Genomic DNA, 18,776 nt, shown 5'->3' on the forward strand with positions numbered 1-18,776 from the left:
TTTCACACCAAAAACATAATTTAAAATTAAAACATAACAATGTTTCCAGTTTTCAAATGTGGATCATGGATCAAGCCTGTCTTACATGATCTGATTTGTCTTCCAAATTCTGTATCCAAATTATTTCAAAGGCACATTATGTTAAATTATGTATGTCCGAAAGCTACTTCCTCACCAACAGACTTGGCAGTTCCAAAATATTGATGAGATCTGGGACCTTAAATCTATATTTGAAGAAAGCAGCAGGAGACCTTGGGGCCTTGATTAATGATGCTGAGTTAGTTCTACAACGCATAAGATCTTTATCAGTATTGCATGTTTAAGTTTCAAATCATGTACCACCGTCTGAATCAAATAACCACTTTCTAAGGGCCAAGGCAACAGCACCTTCTCTGAGCACCCAAACATCCACTTATTATGATGATGTGCCTGTATGCATGCAACAAGGTTCACCAAGTCCATCAAATAAGATCTCTAGGCAACATCTTCTAAATTATCAACACAGCCATCTAGAATCTCCATGAATCCTATAGCCAAACACTGAAACAAAATGAGAATGAAGCAAGAACAAAACAACCATTTATTAAGAAAATTACAGCAGTTAAAGGTTTTCAGTTGAACTGTAATATCAAAGATGCTCTATCCACTGGCTTACCTATCAATTCTATCATGAATGAAATTGTGAAATGTGGACTTCTCTGTGATCTGACCACTATGAAATCATTGGACATTATTATATCCCTTCTCATGAATGTGTCAGAATGATTAGAGAACATTGAAAAACTAATCTAGTCTCCAGATGTCTCTGTTGATAAAATTGGAACCTCACTATAAACACCAGGGAAAATGTATAAGACTATTTAGAAGGGGTACAGTTGGTACTAATGCATGATATATCGACTAAGGTTTTATCATTAACCGCTCAATTTCAGCCCCTTAGCTAATCTGAAAGAAACATATGCGGAAGAGTCATAGGGATTTGGTTGAGTTAGCTGAAAGGCTTCCACTACAAGCCAGAATACTGTTTGAGACTGCATGTATGATCTACAAAGCAGTCACAAGTAGCAAACCAGAATACCTGCCGGCTAAGCTCCACATATCTGGTGGCACATGCTCCGCATGCAGCAAATCAACCAACTGGCTTGAATCACAACTCGTCCGCAAAGAGAGGACCCGCAAAAAATCCTTCTCTTGTCATGCACCCCCCTCTGGAACTCGATCCCCGTGTCTGCAAAGAATGCTCCCACAATTCTCCAATTTCGCAAATCTCTAAAAAAAATGGCTCTTTCAACAACACCTGACCAAGGACTAATTCCAAAGGACGCACATACCGACACACAGATCTCACAGTACTGCACTATTGTTAAAAGATGGCAGCCCAAATGCCAGCTACCCACACTCGGTACAGCTTTCCACTGGTCTTGAGCTAGGTCCATGCTTTAAACAATAAAACTACACAATAACAATAAGGCTACTTTAAAGGGCTCCAGCCAATAGTGCCAACACTCATAAACACTCTGTTTCAAACCACAACAGGGTGAAACATTATTTACGAAATAATCCAGCAAGTGATCAGCCCACCGTTAATGTTCGTTGCTCATCTAAAAAACAAATTAACAAACGGTATCTTGCTCCTACTCAGACCAATCAGTGTCCCTCTAAGGTGTCATGTTCTAAGTATCTACATCTCCTCCCACAAGCTGCCCTGGTTGTAGCGCTTGCCCACGATAATACATTATGTGATAAGAGCAATGAATTATCTGATTATTTAATAATGAGGCAAATTAATATTACCTTTTGATTACTTTTGGTGAAGAAAGTAGAGAAAGGGTGCAAATTAGAGGCTGAATGTACATTTTCATTGATTAAAGTCTTTGATGTGATCCTTCTGCAGGAGACATGGCTCTTGGACCCACCATACCTTGATGGCTATATAACATTTGTTATACCAGCTTTCAGAAATATGGAGGGTCATAGGTCTGGTGGTTTCTGCCACCTATTTACAGTTACAATGGAATGTTTTGAAATTACATTAATGTACTTTTGACCCACTTTTATTGTTCAATTGTTATAAACTACCAGGATCTGCATGAAAAAATATATGTCTGGAATGATTACAAGAAAAATGTACTATGTTTTCTAAGTGCCTAGGAATCGGATGTGTGCATATGCTGCTGGTTGATGATTTCAATCTTAGTTTCGAGAATGGGAGCCCAGAGGCATGATATGGCCAAATGGAGGAGGTGGTAGCAAATATTCCCACATCTAATATGTTGGGTACTATTATGGACCCAACTGGACTGATTGTTCATGTTTTATTGATTGAATGGGTGATGAGTTCTTTGAATGGCCATGTTCTGCAATACATGACTGTTAATCACATCCTTCACAACCATAGAGGGAGATCCACTGTGGATAATATATGTTGTAATATATTATTTTTGGAAGTGGTAAAGAACGGGTTTTAATTCCATGTCTTGATCGTGATCATGGGGCTGATGAATGATATGTCCTATCCTATGGATTTTATTGTTGAGTGATCACTCTCAGCTAACTGAAGTTTTCTTAGATGGAAATCTCATAATCAAGACAAATTACTCTTGCTTTTATTTTGTCAAGAGAAGTCTGGGGTTCTGCCAGGATTGCTGTTTTAATTTTGAGTTTCCGTAGGGGGAAATAAAAGGTTTGACAACTCACCCTTCAGTATCTGTGAAGACTGCTTTCAGACCATCTTCGCCGGTTGATGACTATAAAGTAGCCAGAGGTGGCCTGTTGGTATTGGTAAATAACATGTATTGAACAGTAATACAATCTCCTTGCATAAAACCAATGTAAACAATCCCTAGCCTGACGGAAACAGGTGTTGAGAAGAAGGCTTGGGAAAATCTGCTTCATGCAAACTCAGGCAATATTACGAAACAGATGTAGGCATGAAGAGGGATTAATCTGGCTTCAGCAACAAAGTAGATGACACTTGGTTTGAGGGCCGACCATCCCCTATTGTGATACATCTATCTGAAATAGGGGAGGATATTTTACATTTAAGCAATAATAAAATCCCAGGTCTCATTGCACTTCAAACTATTTAGGAACGCGATTGATTGCGAAGCTGATGGTCTTCAAACATGTATCTGTTGTTTACCCATTACCTTATAGGAGAATGACACCATCCTGTTGGCTCAGAGATGCGAACATTGCAGTGGCTAATTGATGTTTGTTCTGACCATATGACTTCATCGGACCTGAAAATAGATCTTGAAAAATCTGCAACTGTCCCAAAGAATAAGTCAAATTTTCTGCGTTTACCTTTAAAGTGACTAATGAAAAGGTGAAGAGGGTTTTAGATGTTGGCTATTTAGTGAAGGGGTTTACACCTAACTCAATTGATTTAAACATCTCCAAAAAGTAGACAAGTATGTCACAAGATATTGGCGGGATTTCAAGATCTGTTCCTTCTATAAAGCACTACCTATAAATGTAATGTTGAGAAAACAAACAGCCAATGCTAAATCTACAATCTTGCACCGAGCAGAGGTATGGGTTTTGGTAACCTGAATTACTACAGAGAACAAAGAATACATTTTGAAAAACAATGTTGGGTGTCCCGCTGTCAACACCATCGTATGGGGTCCCTACAGAATTAGGCTTAGATGACTTTTAAGATGACTTTTCTGATTTTCCTAACCCAAAGGTGCAATCAACACATATGCGTTTAAATTAGTTCTGGGAGAAGGAGACTGCATTAGAAATAATCCTTGTAAAAACTGAAATATCTGTTATTTAGGCACTGGGAAACATTTAAGACAGGGCTATTTAAATAAGTAGCTCATAAGCAAAATTAAACTTTCTCTAATAAATCATTACAAAAGGTGTAGGGAATCTTTTGAATTAAATAGACCAACTAATAGAGCATTGGATCTAACTTCAGCTGACTATGTTCTTCAGCCATACTTAGATTTGTCCCTTCTGTATCCTCAATATGCAATTGTTACTAGATTAGGTTTTAATTGTTTTGATATTAATGTTGAGACACATTCTTGGACCTTAAAAGACATTGGCATTCCTGTAGCCTTAAGACTAGAACCCAGATATCCGGCCTTCAGAAGGAGTTTAAAAACACACCTTTTTAAGTAAGAGTTTGATTGTTGGTTAGTATCTAGATCGGTTTAGGACTGTCTGTATCTTTTATGTTGTGTTCTGTTTTATGTAATGTGCCCAGATGCCTGCGGGCTTCAGCGCTCTATAAATACATACATATATAAATAAATAAACAATTGGAGAACATGTGTTGTCCTTTTTGCCCTATAAGATTAGAGTTTCAAATCCCATTTGGGTATTTTTGTCTAGCCTACAAGGGCATACGCTGTTCAACAATTGTTCCCATTTTAACAGATAGTATGCATAACTGTATATCTGCCCCATTATTTCTTAAATCATGTAAAACTATAACTGGAAAGTGGGGACTAATGAATTTCTTAAAGAATGCATTTTACCTGATGAAACATCCTTTATCTTAAATATTTAAGCTATTATGTGTTATTGTTTGGAATAATATTTTTAGTACAATAGTATGATTGGAAGTGACATATGCAGACTCTTGTGGCAGAATACATAAAAGAGTCTGTTGCCGCAAAAATGGGTCTGTTTCAAAGCTGGACAATCCTTTGTGGAAGAAGAGGTTCTTATCTGCCCAGGACATGAAAGGGATTGGGATCGTAGAGGTGGGAACCATTATAGTTGCAGTCGGTGACGACTACAATTAAAACTATGTTTTTGCCCCATTTGCACAGTGAATACACATACAATGCCTTCAGTTTCCAGAATGTGAAGTAAAACAATATCTAAAATCATCCATTCGCGTATGGGATGGCATGGGCATCCACTGCAAATGCCAAAGGCATGTCACTTTTGAAATTTAAAAAGTGTTGATAGAAAAACCCAAGTTACATTACACAGTACCAACTGTTAGGCAGAATCATATGCAGTACCCTTTGGGAACACCACACACAATTAAGACTGCAAGTGTAAGTACAAATTCACCTTTGGTACAAGCCTATACTACACAGTAAAGTGGTAGCGATGGCTGAGCAGCCAGACGTATCTCAATAGTAAAGTGAGCAGTATCAGAAGTTACACAAAGGACAGTAATTACTATGGTTCAAACAAACACTGATTCAAGGTTTCTGAGTAAAATAATATACATTTATTTACACCATCAGTTATAAAACAGTTAACTAATATAAAGCAGCAGAAAATCACAATCTTGATACACTACAATAGCCCCCAATCAATTCTGGACAAGTTAAGCTCAAAATGAAGTGTGAGCAAAATGGCACTCCAGCAATTTAAAAGACAAGGTTATCCCAAATCAACAACACCAACAAGGGATAGGTAAGGCAATCTAGAAAAGGCTTACTACAACTAGGATTCAAGTCAATAGGCCTGGGCCAATGTTAATGGTTCAGAGTCTTTGCAGAGGATCACACAGTTCACAGTAGTTCGCGGTTAAGTCTTTGCCAAGAGTTCAAAACGAAGTTGGTCGGAAGAAAAGTTATTGAAAGGAGAAGAGAAGGGCAAGCCTTCGAGAGGTGAAAGATTTCAAACACTTTCACTGCAGTCGGACGGAACGAATGACCAGATTTGCACAGTACCTCAAATGGAGAAGAATGCTGTAGCTGAGGCTGTTGTTCCTGGCAGTTCCTGCAGGCTCACGGTTCCTGAAGCGACTGTCATGGTGACAAGAAGGAGGAAGACTGGAGGGTCCTGCACTGCCCAGAAAAGAAGCCAGCAGCAGAGCAAAGTGTCAAATAAAAGGTGAGCTCCTTAAAACCCAAACAGGTCCTGTTCCTCCTGGCTATCCGGTTCACTGCAGCGAGGCACAGCAAATTCAACCAGGAGAGGAAGGCCGGCGTTTGGTATTTGGTGAGCTGGTTGGTACCACCAAGCTCAAGGGAAGAAGATTCCTTCCAGATCTTCTCTGTCGTCAGAGTTTTGGGCGATTCGGACCTGCAGTAGGGCTTCACCGGGATGTCCAGTAGTTGCACCAGTCGTCTTCCTTCAGCTCCTCATTGGTTCTCTTCTTCCAGTGGCGACTCTGCTTTCCAAGTCCCAAAGACCTGCTTTTAAGCAGTTTTCCCCCATTCACACAGCCTGGCTGTCAATCACCCAGCAGGGTGGCTGTCCTGGAAGGACAGCCACCTAGCCAATCAAACTAGAGTGCGACTTGGGTCTCCAAGGAGACAAGTGCAGGGGGCCTCAAACTCCTCCCACACATCCTGTCCACCCAGACACTCAGGTGCCTAAGGAGGGCTTCTGTGCAGAAGCCTACCAAAGGACGGCAAACAAAGGACCCTAACCTGGTTTGGCGCACAGAGTAAAACACAAGAAAGACCCTTACAAAAAGAAATGGTGAATTAACCCGACCAGAACCAAATAAAATAAAAAGGGGTCCAGCGGATTAGAGTTTGAGGCTACCACCATAGCCTCTAACGTTACCGAGGCTATTTTCATAGGTCACAGTAGAATAAAAATGGTAGATACCACTGCCACCTGCTAAATCTTAGAGAAAGGGAAACAAAATAATGTTCCATGAGAAACAGACAAAAAGGGATAATTATTAACCCTTCCAGTACTCTATGGGAAGATAGTTTGTACTGGGTATGTAAGTTTAAAAAGACTAGTAAAGTCAATGGCAACTTTACATGTTCTGGGAGACAGTAGTCAGTCCCATAAAATGGAGTTTGAAGTGGGAAGTCTAAAAAGACAACCCTGTGTCACTCTGTGACAAAGTGGGAAAAGAAGAGCCAGATCAGAGCACTATGCAGAGCCAATTAGACAGGGCAGTGCCAATTAGACAACTGTTCAGCAAGCCTTGAAGGCTGAATGGAATTATGATGTCAGCATGTATCAGGAGGCGAGGGTCTCTGTGGGTCTCTGTAAGAAAGACATTTCATTGGCCAAATGAGGAGCGAAAGGAATGCCTTAAGAGGTGCTTTTCTTTAATACTGGAATTTCTCTCTTTTTATGATGTTTTGTTTTTGAACAGCTGTTGGAAGAGGAGGAAGAAGCGGTTTCCCATGAAGACGAGACCGTATTTGAGTGGGCTTACTAGTAGGAGAGATTAGCCAAGATAAGCCAGAGTGCTCCTGTTGAGCAACGTTCGAAGAGTTTTAACAAAGTTAAATGAACCGCGAGGGTTCAAAAACTTTCTTCCAAGTTGAGAGACTTTACATCCCCAAGAAGGCCGAACGCCCAGACGTGAATATCTTTCATGCTGGCACAGCGATACGAACCTCCATCTGATCAAAGTGGCCAGTTTTGATCCCTGAAGGAGCTGCGAATAGCTCGCTCCCCGCTCCGGCCCCCACCGTTGTGGGGGAGGAATCTGCGCCCTGAGACAGGCAGAGGCTTTGTTTCCAGCTCACGCGGCGTGGATCCAGTGAGGGAGGAAAAGCCACGGATCATGAGAGCGCAGAGGCCGCCGCGGCTCTCTGGCACACAGCAGACAGGAGGCGTTGAACTGGGAGAGAGAGCCAGGGCGGCCCTGAGAAGTCCTGCCGGAAGCGAAAGAGGTGAGAAGGGAGTACGTTTATGCACGGCAGGATGAGTGAAGAATAGAGAGCCGCAATTTACAGACTCTGAAATGAACTTGAACATGTAATGCGAAACAGGGAGAACAAGAGTGGAATTCCCAGCTAAACCCTACCAAACAGATACAAGACTAAGGCAACAGACTGTTGGTCCCGCCTATAATTAGTATAATCGCCTTCACTCCTTGAGAACCTGCTCGTAGTCTCATGGCCTGAACGTTAGGAAGACTAAGCCCTGAGAGGAGCTTCTGATCCGGAGACCATCTCACAAGAGAGACTATAAGTCCCGGAGGCCGAAAGACACCCACAAAAAAAACAAGGGACTGCTGGTTGAAGGAGAAGGCACAGAATCTGGCCTACTTATTAGAAATACAGACTGTTACTGAATTTAAACCTAATAAAATTAAACCCAGTTCATCTTAACCTGTGTCAAGAGTGGTCATTTCCCGCCCAGGTCATTACAATTTGGTGGCAGCAGTGGGATTTGACCGAAACACGATGGAATAATTGATAAAGACTTTGAGTGAGGAACAACAGCTGTTACAGCAGGCCCTACAACTCCAAAGCCAGCAGGCGCAGGGCGATAGACAAGCTTTCCAACATGCCTTGCAGGTCCAGCAGGCCCAGTTGTTAGAGGCCACAAATATGAGGAACCACACACAGGTGCCAACTTTGGTCCTTCAAAAGTTCTCCAGCTGCTGTGAAGACCTCGCACATTTCTTTGTCAATTTTGAAAGGGTCGTCAGGAATGCTCAGTGGCCCCCCGAGAGGTGGTGCCATTACATCGCACCATTGATGACCGGGGAGATGCAAAGCGCTTACCAGGCAGCGAACCCGGCAGGAGACACCGCTTATGCGGACATGAAGCGGGTAGTACTTGAGCGGCTAGGCCACGATGAGAGGCGTACACAATCAAGTTCAGAGACAGTAGACTCATGCCTGAAGAAACTCCCCGGCAGCTTTTTTACCGAATAAAAGAGTTAGGGGAAAAATGGATGCAGACAAACACCTCCACCACACATGAGGTGGCCGAGAAAGTCATATAGGAGCAGTTTGTAGAGGCCTTACAGTTGCCAATGCAGAGATGGGTTAGGCAACACCACAGACCCTCTTTGATTGAAGCAGTCAACATCGTCTCGGCGTACCAGAAGCAAAAGTGATGATCTACCCCTCCACTCCTAAGAGCGGAGGAAGTCACACGGCCGTGAGCGGCCGTCCCCTGTCTACCTCCCGTTGGCCAAATTCAATGATAAGGAAGCCGGAATAGGAAGGAGGAAGACTCAGGCCTGTTGCTGAGAGCACTGAGATGACCCAGCTGGCCAGACCACCCAGCCTCAGCGCAAGGGGTCCCCAGTGTTTTGAGTGCGGCAAATGGGGCCACCTGGCACGGTTATGCCCAAGGAAAACCAAGGCAGAACCTATGGATGTGGGAGTTCTGGAGCCGGCCAAAGATGTTAACCTAAGTGGTCTTGGCCCAAGTCAGAGAAACACGTATCCCTATGTCTGTGAAGCAGAGGTGGAAGGCCGACCTACTAGGGCAATGCTGGATTCAGGAAGTTTGCAAACGGCTGTAAAACTGGAGCTGGTAGGTGGTGTGGAAAAGGTGGAAGAAAGAATTCCCATCCGATGTGTGCATGGTGAAGTAAAGAGCTATCCAATCAAGGATATCCGGGTAAAACTAGCAGGTGAGCGAATGACTGTGAAAGCCGAAATAATGCCTACGCTACCTGAACCTTTGTTAATTGGCTCTGATGTGCCTGATCTTCCTTGGCTTATCCAAAAACTGGAGGGACAGTGATTAATAGAGGTTCCCTTTTATATTTGCGAGGTTGCATCACAGCAGAGTAAGACAAGAAAGAGTAAAAATCAGAAGAGGAGGGAGAAACATGCCTTGGTCGAACAGAACATGTATCCCATAGCTGTAGACTGGAAAATGGACGAGCAAGGGGACAGCTTCCGCATGGCCCAAGAACTCGACCCCCTTCTGAAAAATGCCAGAGATTCAGCGGGAATCGATGCAAAGGGAAAAACGCCCTATTTTGTCAAGGAGAATGGCTTGTATTATCGGGTGACTGATGCTTCTGATAAAGTAACTGTCCGGCAATTGTTAGTACCCAGCATGTATTACCGGCCGGTTCTTGAAGTTGCTCACCTTCAAATAGGGGAGGGTCATCTGGGAGTTGAGAAGACCATGCAGAAGATTCTAGCCAGATTTTATTGGCCGGGAGTTTATGGGCAAGTGACACGATTTTGCCAACAGTGTCCTGAGTGTCAAAAAAAGAATCGACCGAATGTGTCCAAGGCTCCTCTCCAATCAATGCCTCTGATATTAGAACCATTCCAACGAATTGGAATGGATATAGTAGGACCATTGGATCCCACTAGTAGAGGACATAAGTATCTGCTGGTGATTGTGGATTACGCGACCAGGTATCCTGAAGCTTTTCCTTTACGCTCCACAACTGCCCAACAAATATGTGATGTATTGGTCCCGTTCATATCAAGGGTGGGTATTCCTAAGGAGATAGTTATGGACAGAGGTAGTAACTTCATGTCAGCAGTGCTCAAACAGGTATGCGAAACCCTGCAAATCCAACAACTCCGAACAGCGGTTTACCATCCTCAAACCGATGGTCTGGTCAAGAGATACAACCAGACGATAAAGCAGATGCTGAGGAAGACTATACAACCGGGAGAACGGAATTGGGACAGGGTCTTACCTTGGATTCTAATGACACTGAGGAATACCCCCCCCCAGTCACTGACAGGATATGCCCCATTTGAACTGTTGTTCGGGAGACCAGTGAGGACTTTTTTGGATATCCTGAAAGAAGCTTGGGAAGAGCAGCCGAGTCCTGAGATCACTTTGACAGACTATGCTTCAGAGCTAAAATCAAAAGTGGAAAAGCTTCAGTCAGTGGCACAGAGGCACCTGCAACAAGCTGCAGGAAAAAAAGAACAATATTACAATCAGAAGTCTAGAATGCATAGTTTCCAAGTTGGAGACCAAGTCCTTGTACTGTTACCCACAAGGGAAAATAAATTGCTGGCGTCATGGAAGGGCAAGTATAGCATCAAGGAAGTCTGAAGGGGCCAGTGACCTATAGAGTTCGCCAACCTGAAAGTAAAATACCTCGTCAAACCTGTCATGTCAACTTACTAAAGAAATGGACAGAGCCAGAGGCGACAATCGCAATGATTAACCTGGAGAAGGGGTCAGCGGAGTACCTGCCAACATCTGAGACTGCGCTGGGGAGAGAAGCTCTAAACATCAATCCCGAGCTGAGTCCTGTCCAGACGGAGGAGCTGTCCAAGTTACTGGAGCAGTATGCAGATTTATTTTCGTCAATACCGGGGGGAACAACTCTAACTTGCCATCACATGCAGACCAATCCACGGGCAAAAGTAAGAATGTGACCATATAGGATTCCGGAAGCCAGACTACAGGCGGTAGAGAAAGAAGTACAAGAGATGCTTCGGTTAGGGATGGTTGAACCCTCGCATAGCGACTGGTGTTCCCCTCTTGTGATGGTACCAAAGCCTGATGGGAGCATTCGCTTCTGCATGGATTTCCAAAAATTAAATGAGGTATCCAAGTTTGATGCGTATCCCATGCCCAGAATCGACGACTTACTGGAGAAGCTTGGTGAGGCTAAGTACCTAACAACCATTGATTTGAACAAAGGGTACTGGTAAATTCCTTTGTTTCCTGAGGACAAAGAAAAAACTGCTTTCGCTACTCCTAGCGACCTATTTCAGTTTACTGTTCTTCCATTCGACTTCATGGCGACCCAGCCACTTTTCAAAGATTAATGAACTACCTGGTAAGGGGTCATGAGGGTTACGTAGGGGCATATTTGGATGATATCGTGGTGTATAGTCAGAACTGGACCGATCACCTGAGTCATCTAGCAGCAATTTTCCAAACCTTGAAGGGGGCAGGACTACACATAAACCCGAAAAAGACAAACCTGGCAAACCCGTATACCAAATACCTGGGATACTTTGTTGGCCAAGGAACCATCCGGCCACAACAAGAGAAGGTGGAAGCCATATAACAACTACAGTTCCCTGCAAATACCAGGCAAATTAAAGTGTTCCTTGGGTTTGTAGGATATTATCGTCGATTTATACCACATTTCTCAACCCTTACAACTCCCCTGACTAATCTGCTAAGATCTGATGCCCCGCCAAAAAGAGAGTGGAGAAATGCTAAAACGGAAGAGGCATTTAAAGCCCTAAAGACTGCCTTCTCGGACAAGGCTGTCCTGCACTGCCCCGACATTAAGGTGCCTTTTTATCTGCACACGGACGCTTCCGGAACGGGTCTGGGGGCGGTGCTCTTCCAGAACAAAGGGAAGGACGAAAGACCCATTTTATTCATTAGCAGGAAGTTGATGCCTCACGAGCTAAAGAATGCGACGATAGAAAAGGAGTGTCTGGCGGTGAAGTGGGCCTTGAGGTACTCTTTACTGGGCAGGAAATTTACGTTAGAGACGGATCATGCACCACTGGTGTGACTGTCCAGGAACAAGGAGACAAACCCCAGGGTGATTTTTATCGTTACAGCCTTATTCGTTCCAGACTGTCCACCAACCCGGAAGTAAGATGGCTCAAGCTGATTTCCTATCTAGAATACATGCCCTTCCTGAGCGTAAGGGCTTAAGGGAGAGGATATGTGACAAAGTAGGAAAAGAAGAGCCAGATCAGAGCACTATGCAGAGCCAATTAGACAGGGCAGAGCCAATTAGACAACTGTTCAGCAAGCCATGAAGGCTGAATGGAATTATGATGTCAGCATGTGTCAGGAGGGGAGGGACTCTGTGGGTCTCTGTAAGAAAGACATTTCATTGGCCCAATGAGGAGTGAAAGAATGCCTTAAGAGGTGCTTTTCTTTAATACTGGAATTTCTCTCTTTTTATGATGTTTTGTTTTTGAACAGCTGTTGGAAGAGGAGGAAGAAGCGGTTTCCCACGGAGACGAGACCATATTTGAGTAGGCTTACTAGTAGGAGAGATTAGCCAAGATAAGCCAGAGTGCTCCCGTTGAGCAACGTTCGAAGAGTTTTAACAAAGTTAAACGAACCTCAAGGGTTCAAAAACGTTCTTCCAAGTTGAGGCACCTTACACCCCCAAGTAGGCCGAACGCCCGGACGTGAATATCTTTCAAGCTGGCACAGCGCTAAGAACCTCCGGCTGATCAAAGTGGCCAGTTTTCGTCCCTGAAGGAGCTGGGAAGAGCTTGCTCCCTGCTCCGGCCCCCACCGTTGTGGAGGAGGAGTCAGCGCCCTGAGACAGACAGAGGCTCTGTTTCCAGCTGACGCGGCGCAGCTCCAGTGAGGGAGGAAAAGCCGCAGCCTGCCACGCGTCAGCTGTTCGGGACCCAAAGGTGAGCGGAAGGATCATGAGAGCGCGGAGGCCGCCGCGGCTCTCTGCCACACAGCTGACCGGAGGCATCGAACTGGGAGAGAGAGCCAGGGCCGCCCTGAGAAGTGCTGCAGGAAGCGAAAGAGGTGAGAAGGGAGTACGTTAATGCACGGCAGGATGAGTGAAGAATAGAGAGCCGCAATTTACAGACTCTGAAATGAACTTGAACATGTGATGCGAAACAGGGAGAACGAGAGCGGAATTCCCAGCTAAACCCTAACGAACAGATACAAGACTAAGTCAAGAGACTGTTGGTCCCGCCCATAATTAGTATAATCGCCTTCAGTCCTTGAGAACCTGCTCATAGTCTCATGGCCTGAACGTTAGGAAGACTAAGCCCTGAGAGGAGCTTCTGATCCGGAGACCATCTCACAAGAGAGACTATAGGTCCCACAAAATAAACAAGGGACTGCTGGTTGAAGGAGAAGGCACAGAATCTGGCCTACTTATTAGAAAGACAGACTATTACTGAATTTAAACCGAATAATATTAAACCCAGTTCATCTTAACCTGTGTCAAGAGTGGTCATTTCCTGCCCAGCTCATTACACACTGCACTTAGGGCGCTGTGTGACACAAAGTAAAAAGATGATGCCTATGGAGTAGGGGAGACTCCACAGTCCATGAGCACAAAATGTACAACACACAGCAAAACACATGTAAGAGTGGGAAAAAAGGCTCACACTCTTACCAGGTGAAAAAAATGAATCCTAGAAATCCATCAAAGCTGCTGAGGGACTCAAAAGGTAAGGGAAATTAGCCATTCTGGAGAATTCTCCCTAACACCAACGGTGCTGTAACACAACCTCCAGTAACTTGACATTCTGCTGGACCCGTCAAGCCTGCACCTTTTGAAGGATCACTGTGTTAGTGCACCCTGTTTTAGTTAACATAGTCTCATGTACCACATGAAAAGATGTGCTGGTAACACAAAACAATGAACAGCTATGCATAGCACCACAACTAATAATGACATTTTATTATGTGATAAGCATATCAGAAATCCATGCCACATTGTTGAGTTACCATGACGAACCTAGAGGTCTCCAAATGCCACGGTAATCTTAATGCCATTTTCAGTCACAACCTGTGCCACTACCTCCAGCCACAACAATGTTGCCAGGACCATGTCAAGCTGGGAACATGCCAACACAACTGACACGAGAGCACCATGGGCTATCCATATTACCACCTGCCCGATGGGTACAAATGCTTCCATGGCCACTGCCACCACCACAACTGCAAGTCCTCATTCCTGGAAGTGCCAGCATCAACACTACTTTTGCCTCGCCCTCTACGGCACGAGCCATGTCAGGGGGGCAGATGTTAAGTTACAGATATGTACACTTTAGAAGCCACCTTCTAGGCAGGTCCTTGCCACTTCCAAAACATTGCCTACACTTTTTCCATTACAAACCCCACTGATAGTCACCAAAGAAGCCATGTGCGACCTGACCGAGTTAGCAGACACAGTTTCCTAGCCCACGGGGGACATCCCCCCACGATAATTGCCATAATAATCTTATGACTGATATATAAAAAACAACAGATGATGATAATGGGAATCATCCCTTGTTTGCATTGCTTTTTAATTAAAGAACAGGGATGCCAATTGTGATGGGCAATGACACTCAGTGACACATTTAAAGATGTCAGAGGTATTGCATGGAAGGGTGCATGTACAATAGCACAACTATTAAAACAAGGGCTAAGCTTGTTTATGAGGTTTTAAACAAAGTGGGGCATAGGCCAGGGGAAAAATAAACACAAAACAAAGACATTTATAGATAACAAGTGTGTTTTAATGGAAATATTAACCTAGTGGTGCAAGTCCTTCAAACTAATGTTAAAAATGACAAGAGTATGCAGTCCCCTCTAGCAACCCCAAGAATCTAAACAACCATCTTCAGGGGCTGGATAACCCTTTCTCACGGTGACTAGTGGCCATTCCACTTGTTATCAACCTTAGGGGCTACTGGACAGGATTTGCACACTGGGGGAGAGGAAAAATGCACAGGAACATGTGACAAATTGGACACTGTAGCTGATCCATTGCATCCAGAAGGCAGTGGTGAGGTTGTAGAAGAAAGTGGAGATGTAACTCTCACCAATGAAGAGTGATGGAAAACACAACAATTGAATAATTCTCCAAACCAGAGGCTGAGGGAGACCAAAATCCCCATCATTACGCTCCTCTCAGACATTCTGTAGAAGATAGGGGAGACCTGTGCCCAACTGTTGAGTCTAGCCCATGCAAATCCAACCTCCATCTCCACAACTGAGGACTCCAACAGCAACAGCCCCATCAGCAGCCCTTAATGACTGCTGATCTCCACCATTCTAATGCATCTAGTTGGGGAAATGTGGCACAGAGGTATGCAATTGGAATTTCGTACCATGATTAGTTCTCAAGGGAGGAGTAGGTAGGGTTAGGTTCAGAGCAGGAGGGAGTATTGTTACAATCAAGGGAGGGTGGTGCTATTGTTTGAAATATGTGTACATGTGTGCTTGTGAAGATGGGTATTACTGGCGATGGGGGCACATCATTTATTATATATATATGTATATTTATATATAAATATTCAAGGAAAATTGTTAGTTGCAGGGATGTTAAGGTGAGAACATAACACAGCAAAACACCTGAAATTCAGCAAAAGCCACCTTAACTTCGTACCCCCTGTTGCATAGCCTATGAGCACAATGATGACATCACAGACCACATCACTGATGACATCACTAATTACATTACAACAGTAACTGGCATTAAGGATGGCCTTCAGCCATGGTCAGCGTGCATGGCCAAATATATTCTAACACATGATTGGGTACTAGTCATGGCCTTCAGTTATGGACAAGAGTCACAACCTTCACCCATGTGCATTGATTTTAAAACACTAACAGGCTACCAACCAAAGTTGTCCTTCATCAGTGGATACACCTTTCAACCGTGTCCACTGTATATTATATACACTGATCAGGCACTAGCCATGGCCTTTAGCACGATACTGGCCAGGGCCACAATCTTTGCCTCTGCCCACTATACATTCTAACATATAAATGGGCCACGAGCCATGGCCTTTGACCTTGAACAGTTTGTACATCTTTGGCCATGTGAACTGTATATTTCAAAATAAAAGAAATGCAATAAGCAATGGCCTTTGGCCTACCCACTGTGTATTATACAACACTAACCAGCCACTACCTATGGCCTTCCACCATGCCCACTGTATATTATATACACTAACCAGCCACTAGCCATGGTCTTCCTCACAATGATAGCCAGTGGCCACAGCCTTTGGATGTGCCGACTGCATATTCTAGCATATTAATGGACAGTAGCTATGGCCTTTAGCAATGGCCACAGACTACAGCTTTCAATGTTGCCCACTGTATATTTTGAAACAGTGATAGGCTACTAGGCATTACTTTTAACCATGCACATTGGTATTTTTTAACACTAATCGACCACTAGCTATGGCCTTTGGTGCTGGCCAATGACCCCGGCCTTTGTCATGGCCATGTCCACGGCCTTCGAAATGAACACCGATATAGACCCAAAGTGGTAGACAGAACTCACCATACTCTAATTATAGTACGACACCTCTAAAAGCAAAAATACATGTTTTATTGTATTTTACCTTTATTTTCAATAATTTACAGTATAAAACAAATTTAAACACAAATAATGACACCTACTCCCCTCTGTGGGCACATACATACAAGACTAGTCATGCATGCTCATTCACAACCACACAGACAAAATCCCCCTCCCAAAAACAAAAAAATATACATCAAAAGCAGGCCCTTTATATATAAGTGCTACAGACCAACAATCTGATTTACTAGTTGCAATACACATACAATTTGTTTGCAGTGTGTTTATTTTTTATCAAATATATAGTCAAGTACACAGCCTAAATTGTTATTAAGGTAATCAAAGTTTTCATGAGCTAACTTATAAATGATTTTATGATTAATTCCATTTTTGAGGTAATCAGTTATATACAATGTAAGTAGTGTTGTTAACAGTGATGGCATCAGTGATGTGATTTGTAATGTCATCAGTGTTCTCATACAACATGTAATTAGTGATTTAATCAACTATATGATCTGTGATATCATCATTGTGGGCATAAGCTGTGCAACGGGGGTGCAAAGTTAAGGTGGCTTCAACTGAATTTGAGGGACTTTGTTGCATTAATTTCTCACTTTAATGTCTCTGCAACTAAATCTTTTTCCTTGAATTTCAAAGGTGTTGTTACAATGTATTGCTCACCTTAACATCCATGCAACTACATTTATTTCCTTGAATTTCACATTTTTTTTACAATGCATTGCTCACCTTAACGTCCCTGCAACTAAAGTTTTTCCTTACATTTCAATGGTTTTGTTATTCCATGCATAATTGACATTAATAATACAGACAATTGGGCTAATGAAAACAATGTATCATGTGTTGGGTCGGGAGGATGATTGGGCATTTTCCCCGAGCATACTATGGCAAAGAATATGGTGAAACAAAATTGCCACGCTATGTCATTTCATTATAAAAGCTATGCTGAATAAGGGACCTGTGGATCAAAATACCTCGGCTGAGGTCTGTAAAGGGGCTTATGTGTCTGTCTAATACGCCGGGGGTGTCACTTCCCACAGCACTGTTACTGTCGCGGGAAGTATGAGTTTTTAAGGATGTTGTGACCGGGATAACTGTAGCTAAACGTACAAATGTAAATCGGGTGTCACAAGTGGACAGTTATCACCAGCTCATTAGTGGGATGCCAACCTTACAGCTGTAACTTGTCTGGGCCAGGAAAAAACACCAAAGCTGGCTCATCACCAGGGCACTTTTCAATTGCCTACGGCTGAGGAGCAACACTGTGAAATGGGTAGGTTACCCAGATGATTAAAGTTGCCCTGTGTGTGGCGCCCCGAAAGAAAATCTTAGCCATTTTATACTGTTTTGTCCAGTTTATGTGAAAATAAGAACATTCGCAATCCTGCTAGTTTTAAACTATACAGACGTGTACCAGTATAGGTCGGCCATGATCTTTCTATTAATGGCGGAAACTGAATTGACGGCATGGGTTTTGTTGTCTTATCTGAATGCTGCCATGTTTCAAAGAAGGGGATTTTTACAAGGTCAAGAAGCTGCATTTTAAAATTTTGTTAAATGTGTGTTTTTATTGTCAACTTTTAATATGCATTAATGGATTATGTTTTATTTCTGATTTGTCTTGTGTATTATTGATCGATATTTTTATTCATATAAACATTTAATACTACTTACTAGTAGAAAGTAAAGTAAAAAGAAATTGTGCAACGACATTCCCCAGAACAAACCTGTTCTTAAATAACTTTGTTTGCATATTTACTTAACTTTGAAAGTGTTTACATGTACATGTACTGTTGATGAATATAAAGTTAATAAACGGTTACAGTAACTGTGTACAAAGACTACACTCAATGTATCCTAAAATAAATCTTTACAAGACTACTGACCACATATATGTATATTTGTTTCTAAAGCCTCAGCTACCAAAGATGCATGCATGACTAAATGTGGCAATGACTGGGGTGTTTTACCCACAGCTTCCACAGTGGATAACCACGGCTATAATGAAATACATAAGGATATTTAGATTTTTTAACACACACTGTATTGAAAGGGTCCTTGATCCATATATACAGTATGTGTTTTTATTGTATATTTTTATACCTGAAAAAATGGGCCTAAAAAGGAATGTTTTGGAGGGCAACGAAAA

This window comes from Ambystoma mexicanum, chromosome 3p (genome assembly GCF_040938575.1).
Source record: "Ambystoma mexicanum isolate Mex_15411 chromosome 3p, UKY_AmexF1_1, whole genome shotgun sequence".
Lineage (NCBI taxonomy): Eukaryota > Metazoa > Chordata > Amphibia > Caudata > Ambystomatidae > Ambystoma > Ambystoma mexicanum.